Raw genomic sequence first — 15,159 nt, 5'->3', positions numbered from 1 at the left:
CGATGGGCAAGCGCAAGGTAACCGACGCGTTACCTAAAAAGACCATGGGAAGGAAGCGCCAGTTCAATGATATTCTTGTAGAGAAAGGATTCTTTCCCGAACGCCACCCATTGCTAGCACACATAACTGAAACCATAGACGTAATGGGTTGGGGTCAACTATGCGTTGGGCACACAAGAATTTGGCCCAACCTTGTTCGCCAATTCTACAGTAGTGAGTTCGACATGGAGAAGAATACAGCATTTGTTGATGGGGTATTGGTGCGCTTCGCATCCGATAAGATCAATGAAGTGTTCAACATCAGGAGTAATCTGGACGCAGAAGGTAACCGCATCTTGGAACAACCAACGTCGAGCTAACTTAAAGATGCGTTAAAAGTGGTAGCCAAGCCTGGAAGCAAATGGCAAACGTCTAGAAATGGAGCAAAGATGCTAGCTTCCAGGAACCTAAACCCAGACACAAATCTATGGTATTATCTGATTAAGAAAAGCATCATGCCTACAATGCATGATGAAACATTATCGAAAGAACGCGTCTTGGCTACCTATTGTATCATGCAGTGCATCCTTTTAGATGTTGGGAGAATAATAAGGGATCAGATCAAAGCCATCAAAACCAAACCAAGAGGACAACTTTATTTTCCATGGCTGATCTACGCACTGTGTGAATGCGGGGGCATCCCTCTGAGGATGATCATGAAGAGATCGACGGTCTGATGGACATCAAGTTAATCAACTGTTTACTTTGCAGTTCGTCGCATCAGCCTGCCTTACCTCCCAAAGAAGTGGCAGCCAGACCTCGATCATCTAAACACGCCCCCAAAAGAAGATGCGTCCGGATAATTGAACACAGTAATGAAGCTTCAGAGCATGAAGATTACGAAGTAGAGCTTGAACTTATGGATGAAGAAGTGCAGCCAACCCTAAACCTCACTCTCCAAAACTCACCAGCGGCCTTGCCAGAAGGGAGTCTTGATCCAACGCACCAAGAACCTACTGATATAGATCAAGACATCCCTTGCCCCCTTCCTTTGCCCTCACCAAGTCCAATTCCCAATTTTGTGCCTTCTCCAACCATTTTTGAACCAACGAGGTTAGGATCGAGTAACGCAGTAAATTTTGAAGACCCAGTTGAAAGAAGTGAAGAGCCAGCACCACCTCAACGCAGCACTAACAATGAAGAGTTGAAAACTTTCATCATTAATCAGCTCAGACCATTGGCTGCATCCATTGAAGGTCTTCAACAACAAAACAGGGTTCTAAGAGATTACTTAAGGCAGCAAACAAGAAGGATGCAAGACCAATTTGTTTATACAACGCAGTACATTAATCAGGTCTTGGTCGGAATGTTTGCCCTGCCTCCCCTACCTGCTCATCTTAGAAACCCTTTGCACTTTATGGATGAAGACCCTACAGAAGAATGCAGGGATGACGCACTAGCACAATAAAGTTTTGGGGTGTTGGTTATTTTGTATTTTGATTTAATTGATGATCTTTTGTATTTGTTTGATTTGTTTGTTTATTTCATGTTATCCTATGAAAATGAATGCAAAATTTCTATCATTTTTTTTCTTGTGTTTGACCTTAGCATACTTTTCTTTGTTCTTTAGCTATTTTCTAGTCTTGTGCTTTACCTTACCTCAATGATATCAACAATATGAAATCTATAAGTATAGAGTAGGCGTTAGGAAAATCAACAAAGCCTGAACTTTTCTAAAAAGACTACATGTTTTTTTTCTAATGCATACAAGCTTTAATTCAAAACTCATTTCGGAATTCTCAAAGCCTTTTCGAAATTTTGTTTCTCTTTTAGCAATGAGTATTTAGCTCATCTCCAAATTTGGGGATGAGGGAAATTCGAGTTTAGACGCATTATCTGAATACATCAAAAAGAAAGGGAATAAAATAGAAAAATGTTAAACGCAACTCCTCTGTCATTACTTCAAAAGAAAAACTTCAAAGTAGCATGAGTTAAAAAGTTGGAACAGGCACTTAGCCGTAGTTGGATGCTTGCATGACACCCGTGGGGGTAAGCCAAAACAAAGTTAAGTCTCCTAGACCAATGCGTCCCATAAAACTCTTCTATCTAGTCTAAAGAAGTTGTGTCTTGAAACGCATAAATATTAGATATGATTTTAGTTGTGAAGGGTTCTCACCTGTAGTTGGATGCTCGCATGACACCCGTGGGGGTAAGCTAAAACGAAAGTAGAATACCTGGAACAACGCATGGGTAATTGAAAATTCATATTTTTTTTTTTATCCGGCATCTATCTTAAAAAGAGCATCTAACGCATTGCTGGTTTAGAAAAAACGGGAATGTTTTGAGAAACAAAACGAGTTGTTGATAAAAGGTTTGATGCACCTGAAACTAAACATTATTCCTTTTAGAAAAGAGTCAATCTGCGTTACATTTTCCAAACTCTTGTCTCGAGCTTATAATTGAATATTATGAGAGGCGAATTCTGCACACTAAAGACAAGGGAGATAACTTGTAGAAATACAAGTTATTTTGGCTCTTAAGTTGGAACAACTAAGGTTTTTAATGATAAAATCTCCTCATTTTTAGAAGAAACGCATGGAATTACTCAAACATTAGCAAACTCATGCAAAAGAATGTTTATTACTAAATACTGCGGCACTAATGCGTTATATTGCAGGATTTCAACAAGAAGCTAACGCATGATTAAGAAGTGTCGCAAGAAAAGTTCTAACGCATGGGCCATGCGTCGGAGGGATTCAACGCAAAGAAGATTCATTGATTCAGGCTGTTTGTGTTAAATCACCACTTGCAAGTATGAGCACCTGTAGCAGGCGGCATCTGAAAAGCTTCCGAGTGTCAAGCGGCTGACCAGACATGGACTTTAATGTTGCCCATCACCAAGCTGGAGATGACCAACGTCTATAAATAGATGAAATCCCTCCAGAGTTCGAAGATCAGAAATTTTCAAGTTCTCACTCTTAGTATTAGCGTAGTCGTAGTTTAGATCTTTAGAAGTTGTGCTGTGGTGCCAAGAAGAGCAGAATGGAAGAGAACCACCATCACCGCCGGTCAAGGAGCAGAGGAAGCCGAGCTTAAGAAAGAGACTTCGTCCAATTCTTATACAAGTGATTGTACACAACTAGAATTGAGCCAAAGAGATACAAGAGATTGTACTCTTCGGCTTGACTCAGTTCCTTTCATCTCATTTATCACTTTAGTACTTTCATCTGATTAAATATTGCTTTTGTAAAGACAATCTGCTTTTTTATAAATTCATATATTTGATTCATCACACTTTGCCATTGTTTATTTCTTGTTTATGTTGAATGCATCTATACTTTATGCAAAACTTCATTTCAAACGCCTAAGCCAACTTGATCAATTGGTAAAAGCATCCTTAGGTTAGACTATTCGAAAGAGTAAATAAGCCAGCATCAAGTAGAACGCCTAGTACATCTAAAGATAGACTTACTGGTGTTTATTGCATTCTGTGTTTGACACATACATCCTAGAGATAGGTTTTGTATGTTATTCACATTGAGAAGTGTTGAATAAAGTCTAACGCATAAACAAAGATAAAAAAATCATCCACATCACATTCTGGTTCGTGTACATTCATCTTAGATCGACGCATACCACGTATATTAAAATCCATTTTCACATGATCCATCACTCACTACTCAACTCTTTTGTATCTTCTGGCACAAGCACAGCACCTTAGTGTAAAAAACACATTTCTTCATACATTTAGGAAATCCCTACAATAGCTACAACGCAAGGTCTACGTTAGCTTAACCTGAATCCCTGAGTTCAACCCTAGACTTACCAGAAACCTAAATTGGATTTATACTTGGGTCTGATTTAGGAAAACTTGAATGTCAATAGAAGGAGTGTCATGTGTTCTGTTGCACATTTCTAACGCACCAACGCGTTACAAATACATAAACACATCAAAACATCAACGCATCATTCATACTTAGAACTTATTCTTCTAATTTATTTTATACAATACACTCCTAGCTCGAATCACGATAGCAATAAACAAAGATTCTGGTAGAGAATTTAATAGTATGAATGCCTCATTCTCTTCCCCCAATATTATCTCCGATTGATCTGAACTCAGAAGACGGTCTCTTGAACTCATTAAGATTATCCGTGAGGAACTTTGTTGCATCCATCTTGTAGGTGAAGAATCTTTCCCTCAAGAAAGCTTTATTGGACAAGTCTTTGTTGAGATATATCTCACTCAATTTATTCCACATGGCATAGGCAGTAGGCTGGTCTACAATCTGCCTCAAAACACTATCTATGACATTTAGAACAATGGTCACCCATATGCATTTACCTCAATAGTCTCTTTGTCTACCTCAGAGAGTGTTTCAGGGTACTTTGTAGGGTCCGCAATGGCCAAGAGAGCCTTCTGCTACCCCAAGACTACTTTAATCTTTGCTTTCCATAGTTCAAAATCTGTCTTACCATCGAACTTCTCAATCTCATATCTGGTAGTTGACATTCTTAGTCTTCAAGATTGATTATTCTGAATCAAGAATTCAAATCTTGGAGTTGTCTTGAACTGTTCACTGAGCTCTGATACCACTTGTTGTCCCAAATGACAAAATCTTCATGTTAACAATCACAAATCACTCAAATATAACAGTCAGAAACAATTCAAGAGTCAGATGAGGTAGTATGTTGAGGCTTGAAAATCCTTCTGTCGTTTACCAATGATAGTTCAATTATGTAAACAATTGGATGAAGCGTTAGACGATCATGTAGATGACAGTTGACTGGAACTAGACGATCATGTAGAAGACAACTGAGGAGCTAAACGATCATATAGACGATTGGACGCGGAGCTAAACGATCGAGTACACGATGCGATAGGAACTACATGATCGTGTGAACGATACTTTAGCAAATTCTAAACGATCGTAGAGATAAGAAGAAAAGACACAGGAGTTTAAATGATTCGGCCAAAGGCCTACGTCCACTGTGTAAATTGGGAGGTTCTCTTTTATTACTCTTCAAAGTATTACAGAATGAACGAATGCCTTGCTCTCTCTTTTTTTATTCACTCTTACATTAATCTCACATTCTTTTTCCTTTATATATGTAGCCGATATAGTTAACGATGAAGCTCTAGTTGTTACAACACATAACAAAAAGATGTCGACAATAATTCAACTACCAATTGTGATGTTCTTCTTGATTTCGAGTCTTTCTGTAATACTAGTTAATTAGGGTTTAATGGGAACCCTAATTGAACTAGTGTATAAAGAGATCTTTAGGCATTCAAAGTTTTAGTTGAGGGAGACAATAGCTTGCTTATAATTTTTATCAATTTTGCAATGGAATCTGGTATGTTATTCTTGACAATTTAGCATAAATGATACTAGGATTATATCTATTCATTAACAAGTGGTATCAGAGAATGATTTTCATATTGGATTGTTGGTTTATATTTGTTTTTCATTGGAATTGTGATTTAATTTTAGTTTTGGTAAAGTGACGAAAGGTTTGAGATCTCTACAGACAATTTTTTCCCTCTTCTTTTCGATAATATGTGTTCTTGCAATTCTTGTTCTTGTCGGTGTAATTTGGTATACCCATCACCGAATATGTATAATGTGCCAACTGTGGATTAAAAAGGGTTTTGTTTTTGGTTGATTATATTGATTGAATCGGTGGTTTCTTAAAGTTTAAAGAAAGGGAAAAAAAGATTGATTGAAAGTCTTATAGTTATCCAGAATTAATCAATCAAAATTAATGAATTTTAATTTGGGAATTATTCAAACTGACGGCAATTCCTGTTTAATTAGGAATTGGTTGATAATTTAGTGAATTTAAAATCAAGATTTTTACTTGATTATTTTGTAATTTAAATCTCAATTTTTATTGATATAATGTTGTGAATTCGGTTTTAAATTTGATTAAATTTTTACGGATGTTGCTTGTTTGATCTTGTCGGTGGTTAGTTCATGATCTTGATAGTTGATAATTGAGTAAACTTAAATCTAATTTTTAAAATTAAGTTTGTAAATTTGAATCTAAAGTTTGATTAATGAGATTCAAGTTTAAATTAAATAAATGACGTTGTGAATCTGGTTTATTTTTTATTAATCATTTGTAGATTTAAGTTAAATTTGATTAATCATGTTGTGGATTCAAGATTAATTGATAATATGGTAAATTTATATTTAAATTTGATTGATATTTTGGTGAATTTAAATTTAAATTTGTTTCCATTATTTTTGTACAATAATATTGTTATATAATTGTGTCTAGTATTTTAGATTGGATTGGTCAAAATAATATGTTATCAAAGTAGCCTCTGTTATCTAGATTAATTTAATAATAAAAAAAATAAGATGTGCATATTCATGAATTTATGCTGATAATTATCGGCCCAAAAAAAGATAATTATTTGGCTAAATTGTGGGTATGGATGTGGTATTGAGTAGGTGACAATTAGAAGGATTGCTCATATGAAAAATAGTCCGTCCAAAGAAAGACTATTTTTTAACAGAGTTTATTGTTAGTATTTTGATTACTGCATTGAGAGTATCCTTTATAGTTGGTGTTTTGGCCCAAAGGCTGAACATCAATATTGTGCTAGGTATCTTGTTAAAGGGATCACCATATATGTGAAATTATTTTGTTATATTTTAATTATGAGTATATATTTTGTTGTTTATGGTTTTTGTTGGTCTTACTCAAATATCTGGAAATTTGAGTTCAATCCTTAAGTTGAATGGATCGAACTTCAAGATTTGGAAGAAAATCCTAGAGATACTTCTTGGTTGTATGGATTTAGACCTTGCATTAAGGACCGATAAACCTACTTCTACTGAGAAATAGCCAAATACAGCTAATATTGAGAAGTAGGAACGGTCAAATCGCATGTGTCTGATGATCATTAGGCACTCCATTTCAAAGTCTTTTCGAGGTTCTATCACAGAAAGTGAAAATGGCAATAAGTTCCTTATTCAAATTAAGAAATATTTTGCTAAAAATGAAAAAGGAGAAGCAATTAGTCTTTTGACTTCTTTAACTTCTATGAGGTATAAAGGCAATGGAAACATAAGGTACTACATTATGGAAATGTCCAATCTTGCAGGTTAATTAAAGACACTTGATATCGAGATAAATGAAAATTTACTCGTGCATCTAGTACTTATCTCTCTTCCTGCACAATTTACTCAGTTTAAGATAAGCTATAGTACTCAGAAGGATAAATAGAGTATTAATGAACTTATCTTACAATGTGTGTAAGAAGAAGATAGGATTAAGAGAGAAATACAGAAAGTGCTCATTTGGCAACTGACTCTTGTGATAAAAGGAAAAAGAAATTTGTGGATGTTGCAGAAGGGACATCTCAGCAGAATAAAAACAAGAAACATGCTAATGAAAATCTTTGTTTTTTTTTGCAAAAAGGAAGGACACTTCAAGAAAGATTGTCCCAAGTATGCCAACTAGTGTGTAAAGAAGGGTAAACTTCTTACTTTGGTTTGTTCTAAAGTTAATATAGCTTCTGTACCTACATATATTTGGTGGGTAGATTTTGTGCTACTACTCACATAAGTATATTAATACAGGGTTGCTTGTGGAGCCGGCCGCCAAGTGATGTTGAAAGATTCATCTATGTGGGCGATGGCAAAGCAGTTCCAGTTGAAGCTATTGGAAATTTTAGATTACTTTTAAAAATTGGTTGCTATTTGGATCTAAATGAGACTTTTGTTGTACCGTCATTTAGACGAAATTTTGTTTGTATTTTCAGTTTGGACAAATTTGGTTTTTCATGTTCTTTTGGAAACAATAAAGTTAGTCTTTTCAAGATTCCAAACTTATTAGTAACGATTCTTTAATTGATAATCTATATATGTTTGATTCTTTTGCTTCATTTAACAAGAACCTGTTATCTAATTCATGTGGTACAAAGCGTAAATTAAATGAGAATTCTGCTATGTTATGAAGCGTTTAGGTCACATCTCTAAATAGAGAGAGACTTATGTCATATGGAATTCTCGATTCCCTTGATTTAAGTAACTTTGACATTTGTGTGGAATGTATTAAGGGAAAACAGACAAACATAAGAAAATTAGGTGTCAATAGATGCTCAGACGTCTTAGAACTAATACATACTGACATTTGTGGCCCATTCCCTATGGCTTCTTAGAATTGACAATAATATTTTGTTACGTTCATAAATGACTATTTAAGGTATGGGAACCTATATTTAGTTCATGAGATGTCTCAACCTTTGGATGTTTTCAAGTCTTTCAAAGTTAAAGTTGAACTTCAACTTGGAAAGAAAATTAAGGCTGTCAAATCTTATCGTGGTGGTGAATACTACGAGAGATACGATGGATCAGGTGAACAATGTCCAAGGTCCTTTGCCAAATATCTAGAGGAATGTGGAATCGTCCCACAATACACTATATCGGGCAAACCCAGCATGAATGGTGTAGCGGAAAGGCGAAATAAATACTTAAGAATATGGTAAGAAGTATGATTAGTCATTCTTTTCTACCAGAATTCATATGAGGTGAGGCACTAAAGATTGCAACATATATCCTTTATAGGGTATCTAGTGAAGGAGTTATATAATATGCAACGGAAGAATTCAGAATCAATAAGTACTCTAACTACACTTAATTGAGTTTTAAACATGCTACTCATTGGAAGTTCACAAGAGGGTTTGAGCTACACTTTACCTTTGAAGAAAACTCCACGAATTCAGCAAGTAATCTGGAAATTTGAGCTTGAATCTTCAAGTAGACTGCCACCAATATCTTCTCTACTAATCTCAATGAGGATTGTGTGGTGGAAGCACACAAATTGAGCTGAATTTGGATGAATTTGAGAGAGGGAAGAGGGTTTTTACTTCAACAGAGGTCTGGTTCAAAACACAGCATGCATGGCTTAGTTCTCAGTCTTAAGCTTCAATTTATAAGCTAAAATGATGCATGGATATAGTGTTTGTGAAGGAACTCTTGACGAAGAGCATCCATGAGCACGTTCGGATCTTTCCGATTTCATCATGATCGAAATACAACACATATATTCTAACAGAAAGTTAAACAAATTAACACTAATTAATGGCATGCTTCGAACAATAAAAATACAAGGGAAAGAGTTTTCATACCAGTTGAAGACCCTCTTCAAACGTCAAACTCAGAAGTAGTGGAAGAACCTCTATGCAAACTCTATCATCCAGCAAATCAGTCGGCTGCGGTAGAACGATCGTCTACACCAACAGCAGCAACACGATCAGCCACGAACAAGAAAGTAGTGAGGACGACACCACCAATTGAAGCCCTTGGTATTCTCGTAGTGAGAATCCAAAATGTGGTCTTTGGTGAATTTTGTAGAGGTCGAAGAAAAGACAAATCGTGTAAACGATAAGCAAGTGGGAGAGAAAGAGCTATCGCATAGCAAGTGTGCTTATCGTTTAGAAGAAGCTACACGATCGTGTAGGTTTTACTAAGCGATCGTTTAATAGATGGTATACGATCGTTTAGAAAACGCAGCAGACTATGCAATCGTTTAGGAAAGTTAAGAGATCGTTTAGGGATAGGCATGCGATCATTTAGGCACTGGTGTGCGATCGTTTAGACAATGAGCAACTATCGTATAGGCTCTCAAACTAGGCGATCATTACGTTTTCACACCAATTGCGAATTTTCAAACTTTTTGCAAAATGAAACAAATTTTCATTTTACTCTTCGGTTACAATAACCGACTTCGGATTCTCCCACTAACGCACGACCGAGGAGAGGTTTTTAGTCAATTATCATATAATTAACCAATTTAATAATTAATGATTATAATCATATTATATTCTTACCCTATAGTTTGATATCATATATCTACTATAGTAATCTCTCCTCCACTTGATATAAATCATATTTATATCTAATTTCCTCTAAATTAATGCATCTCATACATTTAGTCAATTATATCATATATAATTAACCAGTCCAATTATATCATATATAATCGAACTCCCTCTTGTCAATTTGAATATTTCAAATTGACCCAAACACTGATTCTCAAATTTATCCAAGCTACCCAAGGGACCTAATGGACCTGTGGCTCGAAGCTCCAACGGTCCGTGAATAGCTGACTAAACTCTTTAGCCACGAGATCTACCATTTGTTAACTGTCAGGCATTCCACTAAAGACCAATAACTGCTCTTCTTACAACAAATATATTTCCATGTCTATTGGATATAACCAATCATGAGTACGATGACCCTTCACATATGCTCGTAAGTACAGCTGGGCCAATTTACCGTTTTACTCCTGTAGTTACATCTCACTCCTTAAGTACCACCGAATCCTCTAATGAACAATACAACATAGTCCAACTATGTGTGAACACCTCTCGAGCCAAGAGAAGGTGTGTGGCGCCACATCGTTCAAGCCCTGGAATCAGCCCTTAAGGGAGCTATCTATCTACTTACCCCTGCTTCGGGGAATGAGTGAATTACATCTTATGTAGTTGAGTTCCCAACTCCCAAATCAGACGAATCCCCAAAATGGTAGGTTTGAATCGGCGATCTGGCCAATCGCACCCATACAAATCAAAAGACTGCCCTCAATGGTAAAAGTTCCCAACTCACTCAAGATTGAGGTCATGTTACCTATGGTCATCCTAGTGAAGTGAAGCTCTGTCATGAACGGTGTTATATAACGAGACGTTAACACTATGTGGTCAGGTCTTATACAAACTCTTTGTATAGGATGCCACCGCTTGCATGTCCCTACACAAATGATCAGGATCAGATCATCTGTGACAAGTCACAACACTTGTGACCATTCCACAAAGCGGGCCGCGTCCATAGCGTTACCAGGATAAGGTTTCCCTCCTATATCCATATACTACAAACCATCTTGGTTATCACTCAAGACATGATCCACTTGTATGTCACCACATACATGCTTAAGTTACATACAGATAACTAGGGATTTTATGTTTATTGGTTTGTAGTAAAGCAAATAAAACATACAACTGAGCAAAAACAAGATGTGAAGTAAATATCATATATAATACAACACAAACGTTTGTACAAACTACAGAACACGAGAGTTTAGGGCATCAACCCCAATAGTTTGCATGGAGGCCAGCTTCAGCTTCACCAATTTAATGAACTCAAAATGGATTTTGGTGATTAACCACTCAAATGAGATAGTGGATTTTTCAAAAATTGGAAAAATCCACTAAAACTCATGTAATCATTTTTTTAATTAAAATGTTAAAAAATGATTTTCTATTTAAATAAACTATTTTATTTAAATATTTATTTTTATAAAATTAATTCAAATTAATTAATTTAAATAAAACTAATTTTAATTTTAATTAAATTATTAATTTAATATCTTAGTATTAAATTAATAAAACACCAATTCCACTAAATTAAACGTTTCAATTGTATCGTATACAATTAATTGAAACCCTAAAAACGAATTTGAACATTTCAAAATCATAACCCTAATTTCAAATTTCATACAATAATACTCAATTTATTAATCCAATTTTTGAGCTAGTAGAGGGATCTAATGGACATACAGATCATGATATATGTAATTAATTGGTTAAACTCTTTAAACCGAATTAATTACTATTCTTTAACTATCTAGGCACACCATTATAGCTCGATAATTGCACTTTCTTCACTGTAGATGTATTTCTGTCCATTTTGACCATAATCAGTAAGTCGATCCTTCACAGATCGTTCGTATTTATAGCTGAATCAAAATTACCGTTTTACCCATGTAAATGCATCTTGTTCCTTAAGCTCCCACTGACCCTCTATCGAATAACTGATTCATAATACCACTTATGAATTATGTCCCTCTGTACCAAGAGAGAGTAGGGCCCCATTGTTCAAGACCAGAAACTAGCACTTAAGAGAACAATCTATCTGCTAACCCTAAGACCGGTAGGAGTGAATTCCATCTTGCAAGGGTATGTCTCCAACTATCTATCTGGTCTTATCCCCAACATAGAATGATTATTGAGAAATGTTTTTGGACTACTCTCACCTATGCAGATCAAAGAATAATTCCGAATAAACAGGAGTTCATAGTTAGCTCAGGATTAAGATTGAGTTACCCTAGGTTATTTTTGTTTGAAATAGTCAGTTTAATAGTAAACGGTTGTTGTAAAGAAAAGTGACTATTTCGAGGTCCAGTCTTATGAAAACTCATTGCATAGTATGCCCTCACTCACATGTCTCTACATGAATGATCTATGGATCACATCATTTATATCAGCATACAAAATGAGTCGTATCCAATAGTGTTACCAGGATGAGATACCCAATTTCATCCATATACTTATAGATCTTTAGGCTATATACTATAACTTGATCTTATTTATGTCACCACATAAAGTAGTATTCATACTATAACCATGGATTTGTTTATTGAATTTTCATAATAGAATGCAATCTCAATAATTTTATTCAATAAAATACTCAATAATATTTTATTGATAAATAAAATGTTTAACACGAAATTTACGAACTGTGAGTTTTAGGACATTCCCAACACCTGGTAAAGCAGTAGCTAAAACCCCTTATGAGTTGTGGACAGGAAAGAAGCCTAGTATTAGACATCTTCACATTTGGGGTTGTCTAGCTAAGGCTAGGCCTTACAGGCCTAATGAAAGAAAATTGGACTCAAGAACTATTAGCTACTATTTGTTGGGTATTCTGAGTGCTCTCGGGGTTTCAAGTTTTATGATCCCACTTCTAGATCATTGTTTGAGATGGGAAATACTAGATTCCTTAAGGATATTGAGTTTGGGGAGGAAGATAACATAAAGAAAGTTGTCCTTGAAGAGGATTAGTTTCTTTTCCTAATGTGGTTATAAATGATGTCCAGTCTCCAATTCCTGACTTCATTATTGAACCAATTATAAAACAAGAAAAAATTGAAGTCCTGTTGTTGAACCTGAATTTCAAACTTAACACCTTTAAGAAGTGGCATTAAAGAGATCCACTAGGGAATAAAAAAGTGAAATTCTAGATGATTATATTGTATTTCTTCAAGAACATCATAATGATGTGGGTGTATTGGAAGATGATCCAATCAACTTCCAACATGCTCTATAAAGTTCTAACTCTCAAAAGTGGATAAATGCTATGGAAGTGAAAATAAAATCTATGAAAGACAATGACGTTTTGGAACTTGTTGAATTGCCATTAGGAATGAAACCCATAGGTTGTAAATGGATATTTAAAACCAAAAGAGATTTACATGGAAATATGGAAAGATATAAGTCTCGTCTTGTTGCAAAGGATTTTACTCAAAAGGAAGGCATTGATTACAAAGAGATTTTCTCTCTAGTTTCATCAAAAGACTCTTTTAGGGTAATCTTGGCACTGGTAGCTCACTTTGATTTAGAGCTACACCAGATAGATGTAAAAACTGTGTTTTTCAATAAGAACATTAATGAGACGATTTATATGGTGCAACTAGAAAACTTTGTGTCTAGTAATTAAAAGTCTATGGTGTGCAAATTGAAGAAATCCATTGATGACATTGGAATGGATGTGTTATGCATGCATTGTGACAATAGATAATATGCTACAAACTCATGTTGCCATAAACTTGTAACGCTAAAAAATTGGAATGTCATGTTGTGTCATCGCTTATGCACACTACTTCTAAATATGCATTGTTAATGATAGGCTTGTAGTATGCGATAGAGTAATGCGTGTCACAAGTTTCCTTGCGCTGAAACCAAGTATAATTCCAACGCAAGTTTCTCAGAATAATCCGAGGTCGAAAACAGGGATAGTTTTCATTAATGCGTTACTTTTGTGATACATGTGACCGGTTTTTACAATTAATAAAGAATTGGGTTTATACAGGAATTTAAAGTGTGATGAAAATAAAATTGCGTTAATAAAATAAAGTTGCGTTGAAAATAAAATCCTAAACTAATATGATATAAAGTACATGATACATGATACTGAGTTTGAGACTGACTGTGAAGTTATACAAAGGATCGTGGTATGCGATGGCAAGTCTTCATGGATGAATCAGAAATAGAAGGAATAAATAGTAAAAACATCACAAGTTTGTTAATTGTGTTAAAGATGCAACTAAGGTTCCGCTTTCCCTTGGCGTACACCTCTCGGTGATCGGTTGCGTTCCCATATCTCTATGGTGAAACAGGGATGAACATGATGAATGCAAGGTTGCTTCCATCTCTGGAAGTACTTCTCGCTTTAGTTACCGCATTCTTTCAACCTTCTCTCGATAGGCGGAATAACATCTTCACTTCTGCTCTCACAGGTGAAGATGCCATCAAGCATGCTTTGACTAAACATAATTATTTCCTTAACACAAATTAATTTACTTGCTTAATTCTTGCTATTTACCCAGAGAATTAGGAAAACATCATGGAGAAAATGGATTATGGATGAACGGAAATAGACAGAGATATGACAATGGGAATGATCATAACATTTAATACTAAGATTAAGCGTTCGATACATGGTGTGAATGAAAGATTAAGAAGATGAATACAGATGATGAAAAAGAGATTAGAAACAAATATAAAAAAGTGTCAACATCTTGACACAGATTCCTGGACGGAGGTTTTGCTTGTCGGCGTGTGGTAGAAATGGAGAGGAGATCTTCCCTCTCAGGCTTGCTCTTCTGGTAGAAATGACCTTCACACAAAGCTTCAACGGCGGGGATTGGAAGGATTCTTTCGGAGACTCACCTCTCGGCCTTGTCTCTTGATTATACCGGATCTACTCTGGAAATCGCTTTAGACCAGTCTCTCTCTCAAATCAGTATATATACGTCTCTATGTATTCAAGTATATCTTTCAGTGAATTTACAGAAGCTATTTATAGGTGAAGCTTGGCTCTTTGACTTCATGGTCCCCACTTTATAGTTATGGTAGTTTCTGAAATGGCGGAGTGAATATTCCTTCTGTTACGCAATCAATCCATCAGAAATGCACAACTGAAAGTTGTACATTTGTCAGAATCCTCCGCAAATGTGTTGCTCTTTACATCTTCGATCGATCGTCGCATACGGTGTTATTTTTTATTACCGCATACGGTTGAAATTGCGTTGATCGCTAAGCTCTTGATCGATTGTCGCATGCGCCGTCATTGCGTTGATCATCTCTTCATTCCTGAATGATAGGCG

The sequence above is a fragment of the Benincasa hispida genome, chromosome 9, assembly GCF_027475165.1.
Source record: "Benincasa hispida cultivar pf3 chromosome 9, pf3_genome.v1.1, whole genome shotgun sequence".
Lineage (NCBI taxonomy): Eukaryota > Viridiplantae > Streptophyta > Magnoliopsida > Cucurbitales > Cucurbitaceae > Benincasa > Benincasa hispida.
The sequence above is the reverse complement of the archived record's forward strand: the minus strand, read 5'-3'. Positions refer to the sequence as shown.